The following is a 21,271-nucleotide window of genomic DNA, read 5'->3' as shown; positions in this document are numbered from 1 at the left end:
TCAATTATTGCTCCTGCTGTAGCTAGGAAAGGTCTCCCCAAGATCAAAGGATCTTTTGGTTCTTCATCCATTTCCAAGACTACAAAGTCTGTTGGGACTTCCACTGCTCCAACTCTAACTGGTAGATCTTCCAAAACACCATGTGGTAATCTTATTGATCTATCAGCTAGGATTAGGGAGATGTTGCATGGCTTATACCTTGTAAACCCTAGGTGCTTAGCAACTGATAGAGGCATTAGGCTTACTGAGGCTCCCAAATCACAAAGGCATCTATTGAAGGTTAAGGGCCCTATAGAGCAAGGTAGAGTAAAGGAACCAGGATCTCTTAGCTTTTGAGGGTTCACTTGCTTTTGGATTATGACACTACACTCATGGCTGAGAATCACCATCCCTTGAACTTCCTTGATCCTTTCCATCACAACATCTTTCAAGAATTTTTGGTAAGGAGGAATCATCACAAAGGCATCTATTAGAGGCATCCTAAGCTCAATCTCTCTAACTTGTTTGTTAAACAATGCCTTGTATTTGTCAACCATCTGTTTCTTAAATCTTCCTGGGAAAGGTAGTGCAGGCTTGTAAGGAGGAGGAATGAACCGGACTTCTTTTTCTTTGGAGGTAACTGGATTGATTTTCTCCTGAGAATCAGCTCGATCGGGTACTCGACCACCTACTCGGTCGAGTGAGTGGTCGAGTGGTACGTCGAATTCAATGGTGTGTTCATCCTGAGTTTCTTCTTGTTGGAAACCCTCCCCTTCCTGAATTCCACTGTCCTCAGTGTTGGGATGTGCTCCTAGTCTTGTTGGTAAGACTCTTCCACTGCGAAGATTGATAGCATTGGCAAATTCAGTAGTTTGTACAATGGTTGTGCCCTTGTGATGGTCATTCTTTGAGGCTGAAGCTTGGTGGTTCTCCATAGTCACAATCCTGGATGTTAGTGTGTCAAACTTGGCATGAAGTTCACTGTAAATATCATCTATCCTCTTGTTCAGCTCAGCAATCCTGTTTGTTGTCTCTATCTTGCCTTGTGTTTGCCCAATCAACAACTGTTGCATCATTGCTCTTAAGTCTTGTTCCTGGCCTTGGTTAGTCTGAAACCCTGGTGGGGGACACAATTGGGGCTGGAACACTTGGTGTTGTTGCTTGGGGATGTAGTTTTGTTGCTGTTGTTGAGGCTGAGGAGGTGGATAGACTTGGTCTTGAGGATTGACCACATTGGTGCTCCTATAAGAGAGATTGTTGTTCTTGAAACCTCCTTGGTTGTAGCCTTTGAATCCTCCCTGGTTTTGCATGTAGCACAACTCAGCAAATTCAGGCTCCCCCTCTTGAACTGGAGCTTCTTCTTCACCAATGAAGTGAATGGACTTGGACTGGCTTAGGAGTATCTTGTCAAGCTTCTCATTGACCATCTTCAAATCCTTCTTATACTTGTCTTCTTGATCAGTTGAGGAGCCCCTTATGGTCCTATCATAGTCCTCATTATAATTGCCATCAGATTGAGCAAGATTCTCAACCAATTCCCATCCTTCTTCCACATTCTTGTTGAGGAAGTTGCCATCAGAGGCTGTATCAAGAAGCATTCTTATCTTGGGAAGCACTCCTCTATACAAGGTGCTTAGAAGTGACTCATTGCTGAAGCCATGGTGAGGACACTGAGTTTGGAATCCTTTAAACCTCTCCCAAGCTTCACAAAAGCTCTCATTATTCCTTTGAGCAAACCCAGATATTTCATTCCTCAACCTAGCAGTCCTTGCATTGGAGAAGAACTTGGCCAGAAAAGCTTTCTTGCATGCATCCCATGTGGTGATAGCTCTAGTAGGAAGAGTCTTCTCCCAAAGGTGAGCTTTGTCTCCAAAAGAAAATGGGAAGAGCCTTAATTTGAATCCATCTTCACTCACTCCATTGATCTTTGTGAGTCCACATATTCTGTCAAACTCATCAAGGTGATCTAGTGGATCCTCCATTGGCAACCCATGAAATTTTTTGGCTTGTATCATTGAGATCAATCCACTCTTGATCTCAACGTTATTGTTTGCTACTGAAGGTGGCACAATTCCAGCCCTTTGGTTGTGGGTATTGGGTGCATCTCCTGCACCAATGTGCCTTGGTCTTTGCTCATGGATAGCTTGTTGCTCCATGATGTCTTGACCTTGTTGTTGTTGAACTACTCTTCCTTGCTTATGTCTCAAACCCTTTTGTAGCCTGTGGATGTTGTCAATAGGCTGTTGAAGACTGTCTTTGCCTTTTGACCTTGTGTGCATCAACAAACTCTACTACAGACTCGAATAGGTACACGGTCGAGCGCAGGCTCAAGTGGGTGGTCGAGTCGACTGGGAAGTAATGGCTATTTAGTTCCGGCTTCTGGCTCGATCAAGTGCTCGATCACAGCTCGGTCGAGTGGTGGTCGAGTAGGTGGTCGAGTGGGTACCTGAAACACAAAACAGCCAAGCAAAGGAAGATTCGAGTTCAGTAACTTCACAAGTGTTTAAACGAACTTAATCTTAGACTAATAATGATCCTAAATGTCACAAAACACACTTAAATGGGCAACGGCGCCAAATTGAAACTGACTTTCTTTGTGGTGTGGTGAATGAATGATGTATGGAATGATGATGTATGGAATGAATAGAAGTCAGGGTGTTTCAATTCCCCTTATGCAGTTGCAGTATAAGAGGTGTCAATCCTATCTGAGTGATTGTGAACAATTAAGATGTGCATATGCGTCTAAGTCAAGCCAATTGTAAAGATTGTTTGTCACTAACAATCCTAAAATGAGATATGAAATGCAGAAAGTAAAAACAACTAGAACAAGATACTAAATGCAAACAGAACAGACAAATTAAAGCTATAATGAAACTAGTACAGAGATAGACACTATGCTAATGAACTAATGCAAGACAAGTAATGAACAGAAAACTAAGTGAATGCAATGGAAATGAAACAGGAATGAAACAAGACAATCACAAATCAAAAACACAAATTCTGGAGATGAACTCGAGCAGCACTCGACCGAGTGTAGGTCGAGTACGTGGTCGAGCTAGACTAAACGTGAAAACAGAGCAACACAAGAAAAACAGAGCAATGCAAAAACTAATCAAACAACAAGCAAGCAATGATATTTAGACTAAGATATTAATAAACAAAGAAGGCCTTGAGGAGGGATTCATGGGCTGAGCTAATCATTGTGGTTATCTAACTTGGTCAACAAATCTCAAGCAAACTTTGAGCTGTTCTCTAGACATACTATTCTAAGACATGTTTAATCCACTCTCATGGCAAGAAACAATCAAACCTATGCATTTCTAGACTTGTTCTCACAAAGTAAAGAATCTACACAAGCAGGCATTAAGCAATACATCTCAAACCAAACAAGACTTCTAATCTCTTAGCAAGCCTAATGGTAAGCTCTAGATCTAGCCTTATCTATGCTCCTTAAACATTGGTGTGATGCTAAGATGCTTGAAATCAAACCCTACCTTCTCAGATATAGGATCAACATTAAGATCATCTAGCCTAGAAGAGATCTACAACAATCAAGCTTGACCAAATCAAATAAACCACAAGATCAACCCAGCCTAACCCATCCTCAAGGTCCTAAGTAAACTACTCACAAGAACACATGGTGAAATAAGTCAAAAACCCAGAAAATATTGAAACTTGCATCATTAGAAAGATGAAACAGAGATCTACAATGTTGATGAAGAAATAAAACTCGAAATCTTAATATTTTGAAAGTTATGAAACAAACAAAATGCAAGAATCTAGTGTTTCTTTCTTAAACAAGTACAAAATCTAAAATAAAAGAAAGTGCAAAAGGAATAAAATCTAAAAAAGGTAAAAACTAGGTTTTAGACTCTCTAAAAAGCTGGACTCTTTGGTGGCTGCAGGTACAAGGGCCTTATATAGGAGGTGAGGTGGAAGCCCTAAAAATGCAAAAAGTCAAAGCAGTCAACGGCTCGGTCAACTCGACCAGTGCTCGGTCGAGTGGCTGGTCGAGCTGGCTTCTCTCGTGCATTCTCCACTCGGTCGAGTCCTTCTCAGCACACGGTCGAGTGGTGGTCGAGTGGTGCGGTCGAGTTGGACTCCGGACCTTGATTCTACAGCCTTAACTCTCTTGTTTTCTCCTCAGGATTGCTTCACTTCTCCTCAGCATTGCTTCCATGCTCCTTAAGCTCCAAAATCACCTATTTATGCATGAAAAGATGCAAATGCAATGCAACTATACTCTAATGCATGATTAGTCCTAAAGCTATACAATAATGGCCTAAATGGATAGCAAAAGATGCAAAAGTTGTGAATAAAATAAGGGAAAACAAGGTAAAATATATGAACATCATATATAGAATAGAAAAGAGGATGAATGAAAGGTTTGAAACCAGGTTTGGATCTGTTGAGAGTGATCTCAAACAGATGAAAGAGCACGTGCTTTCCACCTGTTACCAGAAGACCTTCGGAAAAAACTGTTGACACCAAAAGGTCCACCAGCAGTTCCAGGAAAAATGCAACAAAACTACTTTGTCAACAGTCCTGTGGTAATGTCTGAATTATGTTAATGTTATGGCTGATTTTTCAGAATATTTATGTTGATTTTTCATTAACTTTAATTGTCTTCGCTATGTTATACAAGAAGATGGCAGTGGTTTGGCTGGGGTCAGTAGGAATCTGGATAAAGATTTTGAAAAAGATAATCCTCTTAATTTCATTGAGAAGTCTCCAGCTGCTACGAAACCAAATCATTGGCGTCACACGCAGAAAAATACCAAAGATGCAAAGAGGGACAAAGAATTAGATGCAAAGAAGGCCAAAGAGATTGCGGCCAAGAAGGCTGCTGAATTATGTTAATGTTATGGCTGATTTTTCAGAATATTTAGGTTGAGTTTTCATTAACTTTAATTGTCTTCGCTATGTTATACAAGAAGATGGCAGTGGTTTGGCTGGGATCAGTAGGAATCTGGATAAAGATTTTGAAAAAGATAATCCTCTTAATTTCATTGAGAAGTCTCTAGCTGCTACGAAACCAAATCATTGGCGTCACACGCGGAAAAATGCCAAAGATGCAAAGAGGGACAAAGAATTAGATGCAAAGAAGGCCAAGGAGATTGCGACAACGAAGGCCAAGGATGAGGCGGCGGCTGCAAAGAAGGCCAAAGAAGCTGTGGCAAAGAAGGTCAAAGAGTTGGCGGAAAAGAAGGTTGGAGATAATCTGCACAAGAAAAGAGGTAGAAAGACTACTAAGCCTACTACTTTGAAGTCGTTGCAATTTGTAGAACCTGTTTTGAATGAGGGAGAAGCCAAATCTGGTGCAAACGCTTGTGCCGACACTGCTGACAGCAGTCTATGTGATATGACAGCCGAGGTTATGGCTGAAAACGATGTCCTTCAACCTGAATCTGAGGATGATGAAGAGGAAAAGATTAGGCTTGATAGAATTAAAGCTTTTAGGCTGGAGAGTGTTAAGCTTTCCCCGGATGGAAGTGCATTGAATACACAACAAGCTACACAAGCGAGGATTTTTCCATATATTGGAGACAACGGACTGACGTGCATGAGGAAGAACTGTGTACATGGACCTGGAATATATGATCCTCTGGCACCTGTTGATCCGGTCAAGTTGCAGAAACTTTTGGAGTTCCTAAAGACCGCCGAGTATGACCCTTTAGACCCTTTTTCTTAACAACTTGTTAACATTATATATTAATTCTTATTTGTTTCTCAGGGGTACACCATTAGGCAAATTCTATAGGACTCTCATCACCGAAAGAAAGAACTGGCCAGTGAAGGATGGTACCTATGGGTGGCTGTGTGATGAAGTAAGTTTAACAAGTGACTGAGTTATAATATTTACGGCTGAGATATAATACATAATGGCTGACTTATTATATTTATGGCTGAGATATAATACATAATGGCTGACTTATTAGGTTTAAGTCTGAGTTATAATACATAATGGCTGAGTTGTTATTATCTGTTTTACAGCACATGAGCGCGTTTATGAGACTCCTTAGGGTTAGGTACAAACGAGATCCCTTTCCATTCCACAAAAAATGCATTGCGTTTATAGACCCGTGGTACACCACTATGATAGTTCGTGACTATGCTCAGTTCAAGATGAAACCCAAAATGTTTAAATTCAAAGGCAACAGCTACGAAGATTTAGTTAATGGTTTGGCTCCACTAAACAACCGACTAAAATGAAGTGGATAGAAGAAGTGGAGCACTTGTATATTACTCCACAAACTGGAGGCAATCACTGGGTGGCGTTGCACGTGGATCTCATCAGAAGGCATATTGATTGCTATGATAGCATCGTGGGTCAAGCAACCAAATACAGTGATATTAGAATGCTGAATGCTTGTAGGGCGTTTACGCTGATGATTCCAGCAAGTATGAACGATATAGTTCCTCACAAATATCGTACACCTACTTTTGATCAGTTCAGTTTTAGGAGGAATAGTGTCTCCAAGGTCCCTCAAAACGTACAGGTTGGTGACTTTGGCGTGTACGCTCTAAAGTTTGTAGAATGTCTAGCGCTTGGTTTGTCTTTCGATGGCATCTGTGATCAAAATATCCAGGCTATACGGGTTAAAATGGCAGAGCAGAAATCTACGATGAGGCACCTGATTTTATGGATCAGGTGCGATAATGCATTATGCCCTTCGTTTTGTCTCTTTTGGTAGGAATTGTACTATGATTTGTAAAACATTTGGATTTGTCTTGGTATGAATTTTACTTGGGTATGTAAAACATTGATTTGTCTATTTTCAAAGTTATGGCTGATTTACGGTTAAGTTACGGTTGAGTTATATACTTCACACGGCTGAGTTATGAATTTACGGTTGAGTTTTCTCATTAGCCTGGGTTCTGCCGCCGTAGAAATCTATCTGCACCATTATCTTGACTCGATCTCGATTACTAAAATAAAAAATCACTACAATCACATCATTTATACTAAAACATTAAATCGAACGACGTCGTTTAACAATAATATACGTGATGACTATGTTATGTACTTTACAATAATGCTACGACTGAGTTATGTAAAGCCATACGGCTGAGTTATGCAACGGCCATATTAATTTATTATATACTATTTCGAGAATACAAAAAGTGTTGTTGGGGAGACGCAAACAATAATTATGTTTCTTGTTATCATCCACACGCGTAATAAACACATTTTCAACGATTTATTATTAGAATAAAAAGAAATTCAAAATTTGAATTCAAATTTCTGAACCTTTTTTAATTAAAAAAAAAACCCCCCAACAATTGAATGGTGTGGCTGAGTTATCATATTAAACGAGTGGCTTATGTAATATATGTAAATTTAAATTATTATAACTCAAAATTTAAATTTAGAATTGAAAAATGAATATTACAATTATTATAACCAATAATGAGTAATAATTATAGACAAAGAGTGATTTTTACACATTCTGATCAAAATGTGTAAAAAAATCAAAACATGACATTTAGGGGTTAGGGTTAGGGTTAGGGTTAGGGTTTGGGGTGTAGATGAGCAACATTATTTGTTTTTAATTTAACAGTTTGGTTTTGGTTCTAATGTGTTTGGTTTAAGGTGATAATATGGATATACTAATATGATTACTATTTGAATATTTTTTAAAAAAATTTGAAATTAATTTTTGGTTATTTCCGGTTATGGGTCGGTTAGATTAATATATAACCATAAATATATTGTAGTTAAGTAGATTAGCCTAATATAACCGAAATTAACCAAACATACCAGTACAAAAATACCAAATTGGGAAAAAAAAATTCGGTTCGGTTCGGTTTGGTCGGTTATTTAGACATTCTAATTTGAGGGTTGGCTGAGATACCGTTTATGACGGCTGAGTTATTGTTTACGGTCCTCAATAATATGAAAACATATTCTTCTCTCTATCCTTGGTCTTTCGTTCTTTTAAATTATCCATTTACAACGTGCCTCGATCTTACAAAAAGTGTTGTTGGGGAAACCCGAACAATACTTATGTTTATGCTCAGATCCACACGCGTAAAACATCCTCCAAAGTCAGCTTTTTCACTATATATTATACAAAATAATTAAAATATTGAACTCAAAATTCGAATAAAAAAATAAAAACAGAGGTAGTAACAAACGTTTATGTGTCTTTAGACATTCTCTATTAGTGAGAAACGACTTCGTTTGGCAAAAACTAAAACCCCCAAATCCATTAAAACCAAATCCCTAATTTTTCAAATCATCATCTTCTCCAAATCGATCCTCTCCTTTTCATTTTCACAGTGTCTCGTCCTTTTCACCAAGCTCGTTTTTCCTCTATACTTGATTTTTCTATCTTCTCCTTTAGTTTTGAGTTGCAATTCTGGGCAATCGAGTGGGCAAAAATTAAACCGCGGGTTTCCTTCGAAGTGTCATTGGGGGTTAGAAGTTGTTATCTACACGTCGACCACAAAACAAAATCCAGGAAGACCTTTCTTCCGATGTACAACCAAACAAGATGTAAGTAATTTTGAATTTTATGTTTTCTGGTTATGAAATAATTATTATCGTTTGCATTTCTAGGACCATTTGTTTAAATAGGTTGAAGATGGTGTGTATGAGGAGGTTGTAGATGCTTTGCCGAAATTATCTATCATTGACAGCGAGTTAAACAATGTGAAATCTGAGGTTGCAGTGGAGATTGAAGAGTTAAAAGCTATGATCGAAGGATTGAAGGTAGAAGAAATGTGGAACAAAAGAGAAATTAAGAAATGGAAATTGATGATCAAGATGTTCTTCATGTGCTTTTGTTTTACTGTCATTGCCATTGTGATCCTAATGTTATGTAAAACAAAAAAACAGAGGATGCTTGTTCTTGGTTATTAGTGTATTTGTCTTAGTTTTGTGTCCTTTTCTCTTTGTTTTGTGTCTTGGTAATGAAATGCTATTATAACTCAAAATTTAAATTTATAATTGAAAACTGAATATTACAATCATTAAAACCAATAAAAAGGTATATTTATAGACTCAGAGTGATTTTTACACATTCTAATTTGAGGGTTGGCTGAGTTATCGTTATTCACGACTGAGTTATGTAAATAATTTAGATAAATTGATGGCTGAGTTATTAAATATTGTGTTTGATTTATCGAACTGAATGGTTGAGTTATCATTCCTTAATGGTTGAGATGTCGAAATAACGACTGATTTCTATTAATATGACGGTACAACATAAACGAAAAAACAAAAAACAAAATACACACTATCGTAGTTCCTTGTTCATAGTTCATATTTCCTATAGAAGATGACACGAAAGTACAATGGAAATCACTTTCTGAAACCGACGTCATCTGGGCCAAATTCTTCAAACATATCAACCAAATCATTCCAAACTATGCTACTCAACATCTTGGGTTTATTGCCACCTTTTGCCCTTATCCTCTTGAGTGCACGCATCTGGGCTCCGTATAACGTCCTAGCCACCAAATTAAACTGCGTCCAAACCGTTAAAGTATGCTTTGGATCCCACGTGTATTTACGCTACAATTAAAGGAAAGAAACGATAAGAATATAGAATAATATCAATATGGTGGTTTGTCCAGAGATCTTACCGCGAGGAGGAGAAACCATCGTCTCTTAAAGTGGAAGGGAATCAAGCGGTACGTCGGCCACGCATGGTGCCAGTTGTGTTGAAGTATTCCTCCATTCGCGATAGAGATAACGTGAAGGAACTTGAACCACGTAATAGTGGTTGTGTCAACCCAGAAACCCACACCAGGGTTTAGAACCATAATATTCTCCCGATCAGTGGCGCAAATGATCGCTTCGACATCTCTTACAAACTGTCCATCGATATGAGGAACAGCTTCCATGTCGATAGGAAGATGTAACAAATAGAAAGATATGTGAGTTTTGTAATAACGAGTATAAAGAGAAACAATAGAAACAAAGAATGAGATGAAAGAGAGTCAGACATATGAATGAGGAGAATATAAAGGAAAAACAATAGGAAAATGAAAGGTCGCGTCTATTATTAGGTTAACTTATGGTTTCCCGCCAAAATATTGCTTGACGGCTGAGTTATAGTTTTACGGGAAAACGAAAGGTCACATCAATTCATGTGAAGGCTGAGTTATAGTGAGTTATGGCTGAGTTATCAAAAGAAACAATCAGCAAGTAATTGGATGATATATATGACTTAACGGCTGAATTATAATATTTTACGTGAAAAGGAAAGGTCATATGACGGATGAGTTATAGTGCATTATGGCTGAGTTATCACAAGAAACAATCTGAAAGTAAATGGCTGATATATATGACCTGACGACTGAGTTGTAAAATCTATAATGATTTATAAATCTGTGATGGATGAGTTATAGTGATTTATAAATCCGTGATGGCTGTGTTATCACAAGAAACAATCCTCTCAAAGCTTTTCTCTGGCCATGCGCGATGTTGAACCAAGACGTGATTCAAGAGATCCTCTCTCATTGTTCAGCGACAGAGATTGCAAGATTCCGTCTACAAAACAAAGAGTGCAACAAACGAAGTTACGAGTTCAGATTTATCGATCATCATCTCCATAGAGCCAACTCTGTTTTCGGCTATTTTGTTCATTACGAGAACAAATGGTTTAAGTATCGGCCCCGTTTTGTCCCCGGCGTTGAAGGAGAACAAGAAGAAAAAGAAGATAAAACACAAATCTCGCTTCAGTTTCTTCCTTAGAACAACGCAAAGATCAAAGCTTGTGAAACACATCATGGGATTTTGATCTGTATCGGTGATAGGTTTAAAGGAGCGAAAACGATACCAGAGTACATCGTTTGTAAACCAGCCTACAACTCGATATCTGACGATCGCAACAGGTGTAATGGTGATTTCTTTAAATCCGTTTCGGTATAAGATCATTAGGTTTTCTGAACCAAGGACATGGATGACCAAGGAAGCTTTGTATATTCAGAACTGTGAGGTCTTCGATTCTGATTCCTTCGCTTGGAAGCGGCTGAATGATTTCGAGTTATCAGAGTTTTTCCCGAGAGAAGCTATACCGGTATCAGCACACGGTTTCTTGCATTGGTTAACAATGAAGAACAATGTGATCCGATTCTGTATGCGAACCGAAACTTGGTCTATTTTCTCTGTTTTGGACGTACTATTAGGCGATAGCAGTCTCATCTTGGTCAGCTACGAAGGAAAGCTAGGTGTTACTCAACATTCGGAATCAAGAAACGGAGCTGTGTTATGGGTTTTGGAGAACAATTTGAGACAGTCTTAGGTAAAAGTGGAAGACGCTAAAATTACTGCATTGAAAGATGAATATGCACAACCCTTTTGGTTCCCAAGCAGCGACGTCGTATCAGTGGCGGCTAATGATCGGCTCGGTCTCTACAACATGAATAGCAACAACTGTCGATATTTGCATAGGGATAATTTGTTCTCGTCCGGCCACCCACCCAGTTATCATCTTATACCTTTCTACTCAAACTACGACAGAGCTTGTTTGGATAAAGATGAAGCTGAAAGAAAAGATACGAAAGGAGTGGGAAATGGAGAGAGTAACCTTTTTTTGTTGTGATCGGATAGATTATGTGACAGATGAGTTATAATGATTAATAAAACCGTGATGGCTTAGTTATCACCGAAGAAACAATCTGAAAATAAATGGCTGAATTATTTCAATGTCACGACTGAGTTATAATATTTATGGGAAAACGTCATGTGACAGCTGAGTTATAGTGAGTTATGGCTGAGTTATCACAATAAACAATCAGCAAGTAAATGGATGATATATGACTTTACGGCTGAGTTATAATATTTACGAGAAAACGAAAGGTCTTGTCGATTCATGTTACGGCTGAGTTATAGTGATTTTTTAGGGACGCGTGGCAAAAAACATTGAATGTTTGCACGGTCTTTTAGAGTGGTTCTTGGGACACAACGAAAGTCCTGACGCAATCTGATTGGTGGAAGGGGATCGCAGTTGCGTTCCAAGTTTTAGTATAAATAGGGGAAGGGTTGGAAATGTTCAGAGTTTTCCCTAACTCGAACGAAACTAGCAAAGATGCCAATGACTACCCGATCTGCATGGTTGAAAGAAGCCCGGGAACAGACAGCCGCTGGAGCTAGCGGTTTCAATCCGAATGCGTCGGATAATGCCCCCCCCCCTCAAGAGGAGACGGAGACGTCTCGATCCCGTGAACTCGTTCTGAGTTTCAACGTCGTCGAGCAGGAAGTGGATCCTTTGGGAAAGGAACTCCGGATGTACCGAGCTCGCCGCAAGAGATTAGGCGCGTATATCAATGCCCTTTGTCTTAAACTCGAGCAAGTCTTTCGGCTCTGTAGATTGGAAGGGACTATCCGAGTCCTGGATGAGCTCATCGCCGAAGGTTTCTCTCTGGCGAAGTGGCGCATGACTCGTCTACTTGCTGAGCATGCCTCGTGCGAAGAACAGGTCTCCCGTATGGTGGTGCCCAACTTACCCGAAGGTGATTACAAACCTTTGGGAGAGTCTGACTTCCCACGCATCACGGACGTCTGGACCTACCGAGCTAGCGTGGAGAGGCTGAGGCAGTACGTCAACTACTTGGAGTCAACAGACCATTTCTTCCGCGAAAGCCATGCCATAGAAGGTCCATGTGCATTCTTGGAGGAGATGGTGTCCAAGGGCTCCGAAGTGCCGATGGAACGGCTTGAAGCCTTAAGGCGGGATCATCAGATCTTGCGATCTGAACTGAGCAAGCTGGTGGTGGAATAACCGTTGGAGTCCGATCTATTCGGCTCCCATTCTGAGACTACATGACCGTCCAAAATTCTAGTGATGGGAATCAGTTTGTGCCGAGATCAGAAGACTCGTTTTTAGCCTTCCCATGGGAACTAGTTCGCTTTTTATTATTTATTTTTTTATTTTGGTGAATTACCTATCTGAATGTAATCAATTCTAATTTAATGGAAATTTAATGGCAATTCTTCAGCAAAGTCGATGTGAGATGAAAGAGAGTCAGACATATGTGCGATGAAAGAGAGTTAGACACATGTGAAGGCTGAGTTATAGTGAGTTATGGCTGAGTTATCAAAAGAAACAATTAGCAAGTAATTGGATGATATACATGACTTAACGGTTGAGTTATAATATTTTACGTAAAAACGAAAGGTCATGTGACGGATGAGTTATAGTGCGTTATGGCTGAGTTATCGTAATTCCGGTTAAATTATATTAATATTAAACATTACAGAAAGAAATCAAAAGAACAAAGTTCAGAGTTCATAGAAGACGAGACGACAACACGATGAAATTAACTTTTTAAAACCGATTAAGAAGAGGAGGAGCCACAAACTTTTAGTTTATCCCAATGAGGAGGAGGAGGAACCACGCACTGTTCGACATCGGCCTCGGCAATCTCTCTCATAACCTCTAACCTCAGGTGCTCTGCCTCTAAGTCGACAAGTTCTCCACCCAAGATTGATTCAGTTGGGATATTTGAGCGTCGATTAGTTCCACTTGATGCTCGAGGGCGGTCTTCTCTTCCTTCTTCTGCATATGATTATCCATCATATGCAGAATTGCTGCATAGCGATCTTTTGTCTCCACCTCGGCCGCGACTCTCGTCTGAGTAAAAGCTTCGGACACGGCCAATAGTGCTTCCTCTTCCCACTCGAAATCTTCATTTCTTTGACGTTTACTGGAACTTGAGCCGGCCATGCATGGCTGATTGTCTTCGTCTCCCCACTCTGCCTTGTGTTTTTCACGTCTGCTGGAACCCTCTCCGTCCATTGCTCTACTATCAATATAAAAACAACTGTCACCAACTGATATATGCAATGGTCGGAAAATATGCAATAGATTGAGAGGGCATGGAGAGGAGACTTATATGTGTAACGATCGAAGGAAATGCAATATAAAGATAGATGAGATTTGAAGGTGAACTGTTAGACGAAGATCCAATATTTATAGGTGCAGTGAGCAGAGAAGAAGAAACCGAAACGATACAATGAATTATATGAATATAAAGCGAAAGGTCCCGTCTATTATTAGGTTAACTTATGGTTTCCCGCCAAGATATTGCTTGATGGCTGAGTTATAGTTTTACGGGAAAACAAAAGATCACGTCGATTCATGTGACGGCTGAGTTATAGTTATCAAAAGAAAGGTCGCGTCTATTATTAGGTTAACTTATGGTTTCCCGACAAAATATTGCTTGACGGCTGAGTTATAGTTTTACGGGAAAGCGAAAGGTCTCGTCGATTCATGTGATGGCTGAGTTAAAGTAAGTGATGGCTGAGTTATCACTAGGAATAATATGGAAATAAATGGCTGATATATATGACTTGACGGCTGAGTTATAAAATTTACGGGAAAACGAAAGGTCTTGTTTATTCATGTGACGGCTGAGTTATAAACTCAGCCAAGGTCTCGTCGATGCGTCTATTACAGGATTAATTTTTGTTCACCCGCTTGTGCTTGGATGTGTTGTTTGGATTATGGTTTCCATTCTCTCCGCTATGGAGACTATGTAATCATGTGCAAAAATTGTAACCTTTTGTGGTTGTCCCTCAAAGTCTCTGAGATCCTTTAGGGTTTCCAGCAGTGATTTCCAGTTTTACCTTAATATGTTCTATGTATCCACCTTTTATGCTTCCACATTTTAGTATCTACTCTCACTTTGAGGTTGAATTATAATGAAGTTACGGCTGAGTTATAGTTTTACGGGAAAACGAAAGGTCACATCGATTCATGTGACGGCTGAGTTATCATAATGAACAATCTATAATGGCTGAGTTATCAAAAGAAAGTTCGCGTATATTTTAAGGTTAACTTACGGTTTCCCGCCAAAATTTTGCTTAACAGATGAGTTATACTTTTACGGGAAAACTAAAGGTCTCGTTGGTGGCTGAGTTATAGTAAGTAATGGCTGAGTTATCACACGAAACAATCTGAAAGTAGATAGCTGATATATATGACTTGACGGCTGAGTTAACAAAAGGAACAATCTGAGAGCAAACGACTGGTTTATACGACTTGACGGCTGAGTTATTACACAAAATAAAACAAATCTCCCTAACTACATCCGACAAGTTTTCATATTGTGCCCAACTTGCTTACATCGCGAACATGCTGGTTGCTTCCTAGGGCGTTTATTTTCAATGGCAACTTCCAAAGATGATTTAATCCTACGCTTCTTGGGCCTTCCTGGCTGGTTCACAACAATCGGAGGCAAGCACTTCTGATTATCCACAGCTTTAGGAGCAGGGAATGATTCATCTGGAGGCATGATTGAACCAGCCCATCCGTTAACCAAATCGACACTCCTAAATTTCGGATCGCACATGGATATACGAGACACATCCATATGCTCTGCAGCTGCGATTGCATGGATGCATGGTATTTTCTCGTGGTCAAAACGACGGCATGTGCATTTTTTTAGTTCCAAATTTACAACATGCAAAGATTATCCATAGCTCACTTGCACACGTACAACATCAATCATTAGTACCTCCATAAGTCTTGCAGAGGTGACACGTTCCTAGTAGGGAGTAGAACAAAAAAACGTTTTAGGCTGAATTATGAAAAAAATAAGGGCTGAGTTATGAAAACAATTATGGCTGATTTATGGAAACTATAAAAGTAATGGCTGATATATGGAAACAGTTACGGCTGAGTTATGTAAACTTACCTGTAACAGTTTCTCAATACCTCGAGTGATCGTTGTTAGCTGCGATTTCGCATCCTCTCTCCGTTCAGAAAACCATCTGGTCATCATATTTCGTATCGATTCGAGCAGTCGAACTATGGGAAGACTTCTAGCATTTGACAGTGCATGGTGCATTGATTCTGCAATATTCGTTGTCATTAAATTGTACCTTTCACCCGGGAAATGAACACGCGCCCAAATTCGGACACCAGCTCGTTGGAGGTATCCATGTAGTTCGGGATGACGTGCTTCAATCTCATTGAAAGCCTCATTAAAATCAGACAGCCTAAAACACCTTGCTGCTTTTTTCACCAGAGGGAATAAATGTTTTCCTTTGAACTTCACCAAGATGTTCTTATACAAATGGTAAGTGCAAATTCCACGCAAAGCCAGCAGATACACTTGACCAATCGCTTTCCCTACTAACTTATGTCTGTCGGAGATTATTGCAAGATCCTTTTCGTCAGAAATGGCAACTTTGAGTTGTGTAAAAAACCAACGCCAAGACTCATCATTTTCAGTGTCAATAACAGCGAAAGCTAATGGGAAAATTTGAAAGTTACCATCCTGAGCTAGGGCTGTTAGAAGCGTCCCTTTGTAACTACCATGGAGAACAACAACTTTGCGCATGAAAGCAAACCCAACAACTTTGCGCATGAAAGCAAACCCAACAACTTTGCGCATGAAAGCAAACCCAACAATACTCGCACCAAAAGCAATAAAAACATATTTGAATGTGTCTTCATCATCTATTTGAAGATGCGTGACTGTACCCGGATTTTCCCTTCTTAACTTGTATATGTAAGAGGGCAACTCGCTAAAACTATCCTCAGGATTCCCCTGATCGATCTGCCTTGCATTCAGCAGTGTTCGATATGCCTTCCAATAACCCATCTGTTGACACCAAACAAATTAATAAATCAGCCATAACATAGAGATTACTCAGTCGATACATTCGAATAAGTCAGCCGTAAATAATGAATAAATCAGCCGTAACATGTAAATAACTCAGCCTATACATACCTTTAAGTCAGCCATTATTATCAATAAGTCAGTCGAAACATAGTTATTACCTTTAGACTAAATTGCTCATTGAAAATGACTCCGACACTTTTAGGTTTAACATCCGGACCATGATCACCAAGATAGTCCCTGTAAAGACCTTCCAATACATCAGCTATTGATTGGCGGGATCTAATAGAACGTTCAGTCACAGAACATGTGTGTTCCGAATCGTACAAACGAAGATGAAAATCTGGGTAATTCCCTTGTACAGATGCACGAACTCTCCAAAGACATCCTTCAACCCAACACCCCTAAACCACTTGTCTCGGATATTATACTGGTACATTAAAATCAAATCCATCCCTAACCGAAATAAGTTTCACGTGATTCCTGAACTCCTTTTTGCTCTTGTATCTTTGTCCTATAGCAATTTTTAGCGTTGACACCTCCAACCTACTAGCCTCCGGATTCATCTTCGATCCGACAAAGTTATCATCTTTATGAGCTTTCTTCTAAGGAGGCGGAGTAGGTGGGTCTTCCTCTTTACTCTGAGGCTCGCCCAATACAGAAAATTGCTCGTCATCAGATGACTCACCACCGGAGTCGTCGAAAAAATCAAATTGGCTTGAAAATTTATTGTCTTCTTCTTCGTCAGATGCTACTTCGACAACTTCTTCTTCTTTTTCGTTTTCTTTGTCAACGATCTTACCATAATCAAAACAAGTTCCTTCAAATCCCCCACCGTACACTTCGTATGTAGTTTCTGCTTTTGAGTCACTGCTTATCATACTTCCTCTAGCTCCACTAGTTTCTGTAGACTCTTTCGCCGAAAACTCTACACAGAAAACATTGCAACTGTAGATCATTGGAGACAAAAACTGGTGGAGTATCATGCGCCATTAGTTTCAGTGCCTTGTTCGAGAACATGTAGTTCAGCTTTAGCTCATGGCTAAACGCGTCCAATCCGTAGTCTTCAAGAACAAGCTTCACAAGCTTGTCGTGTGTTGTGCCTCCATCTATCTGCACAACTATACAACCTCTATCGTCGGTGTTAAATACATATCTCTGTGTCTTTACCCAATTACTGGAAACAACTAGAACCGGAACTGGATCCATGAAAGAAAAATGAAGAAAAAGGTGAAGAAGAAGTAGAAGAACAAGGTGAAGAACAATGTGAAGAAGAAGTAGAAAGAACTAGGTGAAGAAGAAAAGTGAAGAAGAAGTATAAGAACAAGGTGAAGAAGAAGGTAAATAGTTCACTTATTTACCAGTTGAAGAACAAGAGTCGAACGACGTTTCGTATTTCCGGAGAAAAAAAAAAGATGACATGGATGTTGCGACCGACGTGGCAACTCAGCCATCAAACAATTAATAACTCAGCCTATATAAAACTCAGTCACAATATGAAAAACATTACAGTAACTAAAAAACATTACAGTAATTAAAACGTAAAAAAATTGCTGCCATATTCAGCCGCTTCATCAACTGAAAATATGTAACTCAGCCGTATCGTTTAATAAGTCAGCCGTAAATGAATAACATTCTAGTAATTAATTTGTTGCTACTAAGTCAACCGTCAAATGGTTGAGTTGTATGATAAGTCAGCCTATCACGACTGAGTTGTACGATAAGTCAGCCTATCACGGTTGAGTTGTACGATAAGTCAACCATAACAGTTGCTCATAATTCAGCCGTTTTTCATAACTCAACCAGTCGGAAAATGGTAAGTCAGTCGTGTCGTAATGATAACTCAGCCAAAATTTTGACAACTCAGCCAAAATTTTGACAACTCAACCATCGGGTGAAAACTCAGCCGTAAGGACGGCTGAGTTATAGCATATCTCAACCAGATTTTAATAAGTCAACCGTAACGCTTGGTTGAGTTATGCTATAAGTCAGTCGTCCGCTATTACTCAAATGTTTGTTTCCATAACTTATCCGCAACATACCTATAACTCAACCACAACATTCATCTGTAACGCGTTATGGCTGAGTTATGGTTACACGTCAGCGATTTCTGACGTGGCGTCTGACGTGGCAATAACATTTTTGTAATAACGTTTTTTCCGGTAACATAAACCAAGGGCACGCTGGGTTTATTGAAAATACCCGAAATATTCTAGTAATAAAATCTTTTTTGTGGATTCTGGTAATATTACCTAATTTGGATAACATTTGAGTAAATCACCCTTCTATATATATATATATATTTTTAACTCTAGGTCATCTATTCTTACTTTTTGTTGGAATATATGATTTGAAGAAACAAGTTGAAATTATGCTTAATAAATGTATGAATTGGAGTGGTAGTATATAAAAAAAAAAGAGATTTAAATTTGTTTATTTGTATCTGCACTAATCAAACCATATCAGTTGTTTTCAATTCATGCATAGAAGCTAGAAGTAGTTGTAGAGCAGATTCTGGGTGACTGGCCGTTGACCAACAAGGAACTTGTAAAAATATTAAAAGCATATATGATCGTGATCTTGAGAGGTATGAAAGCTATACTATACATGTTAATCAGAACACATTGGAGAGTAACTTCGAGGAACGGTCCAAAAATTGTATTTTGGGGGTGGGTGTCAATGTTAGTGTAGAAGAGACAAGAGACACATAATTTTTAACGAGGTTCAGCGAATGCCTACGTCCTCAAACTTTGTTGGTAATACTTCTTGAGCACAATTACAGTTAGTGCTCAATATTGGACTTACACAAACCTAAGATCTTCTCTTAGCTTGTTCCCAATCTATTCCCAACCCACTAAAAGATCTCTAAGATCAACAACACTGATCTACACCCAGGACTCTCACTTAGAAACAAAAACCCTCACTCTTTTCTTCCAAAGATGCCAAAGGCTTACAAGGTTTTTCCTCTCTTTCCACGTTCTAAAGAGATGAGTTTCTAAGTCCTATACCCTCCCAAGACTAACAACTTTCCTAAAATCAAGAGGAAATATTCCATTTAACTTTATTCTTTGTTAAACGAATATTTCCTAATCCCATTAAATCTTCTAAATATCTTCAAGATTCCTTTTTCTTTTTGCTTTACCTCCAACTAATATCCCAAGACATGCCTTAATTATATCTTCACAAAAATTCAAGACCGAGACATACAGACAAAATCAACAGGCCTCTGATGCTCCTTTATCGGATAGACATACATCAGATGCTTGTGCCGAGACAGAAACTTGTGCGGACATATTTTGAACAGCTTCCTGAACTTCATCTTCAACTTGAGCTTGCTCACATACACTTACAGCCAACACCAACAACTTTTATGCGGGCCAGTTTAAATCAAAATGCTCATTTTGTTGTTTTTAGGGTTTGGAAGCCCAAGAGGTAGATATAAAAGGTCTATTGTCGATGCTCTAAACTTGGGTTAGCCTTTTTCTCTTGTGCAGAAGGGAGAAAGCTTCCAGAGAAGTTATGAGCTTGTTCCTGTGGTTGGATATCTGAGGTTGTAAATGTATTAGGTGCTATGGTTTTGTCTTTGGACATGTGCAATCTATTTTTCTCTGTTTTGCAAAGGTGAGTGCATGAACATGGTTTATCTAAGTCAAGATCTTTGTTTCTCTGATTCTATGAGTTGTGTACTTAATTCCTTTGGGTGTTTATGTTTTTGTGACGCATGTGGCTTGGTTTCACTTCTCGGAATGCCTTAGATGCGTGTGAGGTGTTTGGAGGCGGAAATTAGAGCTAGACATCAAAGGAGATCGATGCTTGGCATCAGGAGGGGGTCGGTCGACATCAAGGCAAGAACGCTGAATGATGCGGACATCGATCCTACCACCCAAATCGTTGAACTAGATCCTGTATCACATCTTGTACAAGAAACACAAGAAGGTCGTATGACGCGATTAAAGGCTAAACAGCTCCGGAAGAGGTTTAACTTAGCCGTGCAAGACATTGTAAGATCCCTAGATGTGACACATGGACTTGTGGAGAAGTGTAAAAGAAGTAATTTGGCCACATATATCACCAAAGTGCACTTATCTTTTTGGTCAAAGTTCCTAAGAGAACTCTATAGTTAAGCATGCTTTGTGGAGTAGTCTCTGGATGGGTGATCTTCCAAGAAGTAATTGTCGAAACTGTGCAAGTGAGGACAAAACACAGGTAAAGATCATGTTGTGATTTGTAGGGAAGGTAACAAGTCTTTAAGGCCTTCCGGACATAGTAAATCGACCGTCGGATATTGATGGATTTACGGGCCTAGTGATAGGACGTGAATCCCATTAAGTGAGGTGGGCCCATGGACCAGGATTGGAAATGGGCCCACTAAGAGGTGACGGTCGGGGTGTTACACTAGAGCTGAAGGACGTCAACTGGTCTATAGCATCATAATTCTGCCACAACAAATATGATCACATTGCCGAGGAAGAGCTTGTTAATGCCTTCACCCAAATAGGCCTTGATCAAACCTTCTCATCAGGTAAAAAAACCTTTTTTGGAAGGTCAAGGAACATGTAGAAGCCTAGAGAAGACATTGGAGCTGCAAGGGACGTCTGATACAAGCTTCACTTCCGAGAGCGAACAAAATAGTGAAGATCAAGATCAAGACATTGAGGACAAGGACAAGCATCAGGAGACTGAAGGTGATACTCTAGAGGAACTCCAGGAA

At 39.4% G+C, this 21,271-nt stretch overlaps 1 non-coding gene and 1 pseudogene across 1 annotated transcript; both read left to right on the top strand.

Annotated features, from left to right (window-relative positions):
• Positions 1 to 1,632: 1,632 nt before the first annotated feature.
• On the top strand, positions 1,633 to 1,739 carry LOC147942330 (small nucleolar RNA R71). Its single transcript, XR_015560535.1, has one exon. It is a non-coding gene; the product is annotated as a small nucleolar RNA R71 (small nucleolar RNA).
• Positions 1,740 to 10,411: 8,672 nt separating this feature from the next.
• Positions 10,412 to 11,534, top strand: LOC109131598 (uncharacterized; annotated as a pseudogene).
• The last annotated feature ends 9,737 nt before the right edge of the window (positions 11,535 to 21,271 follow it).

Source organism: Camelina sativa, chromosome 6, assembly GCF_030686135.1.
Source record: "Camelina sativa cultivar CO46 ecotype springtype chromosome 6, ASM3068613v1".
Classification (NCBI taxonomy): Eukaryota; Viridiplantae; Streptophyta; class Magnoliopsida; order Brassicales; family Brassicaceae; genus Camelina; species Camelina sativa.
Note: the sequence above shows the minus strand (reverse complement) of the source record. Positions and strands in the feature narration are given on the sequence as shown.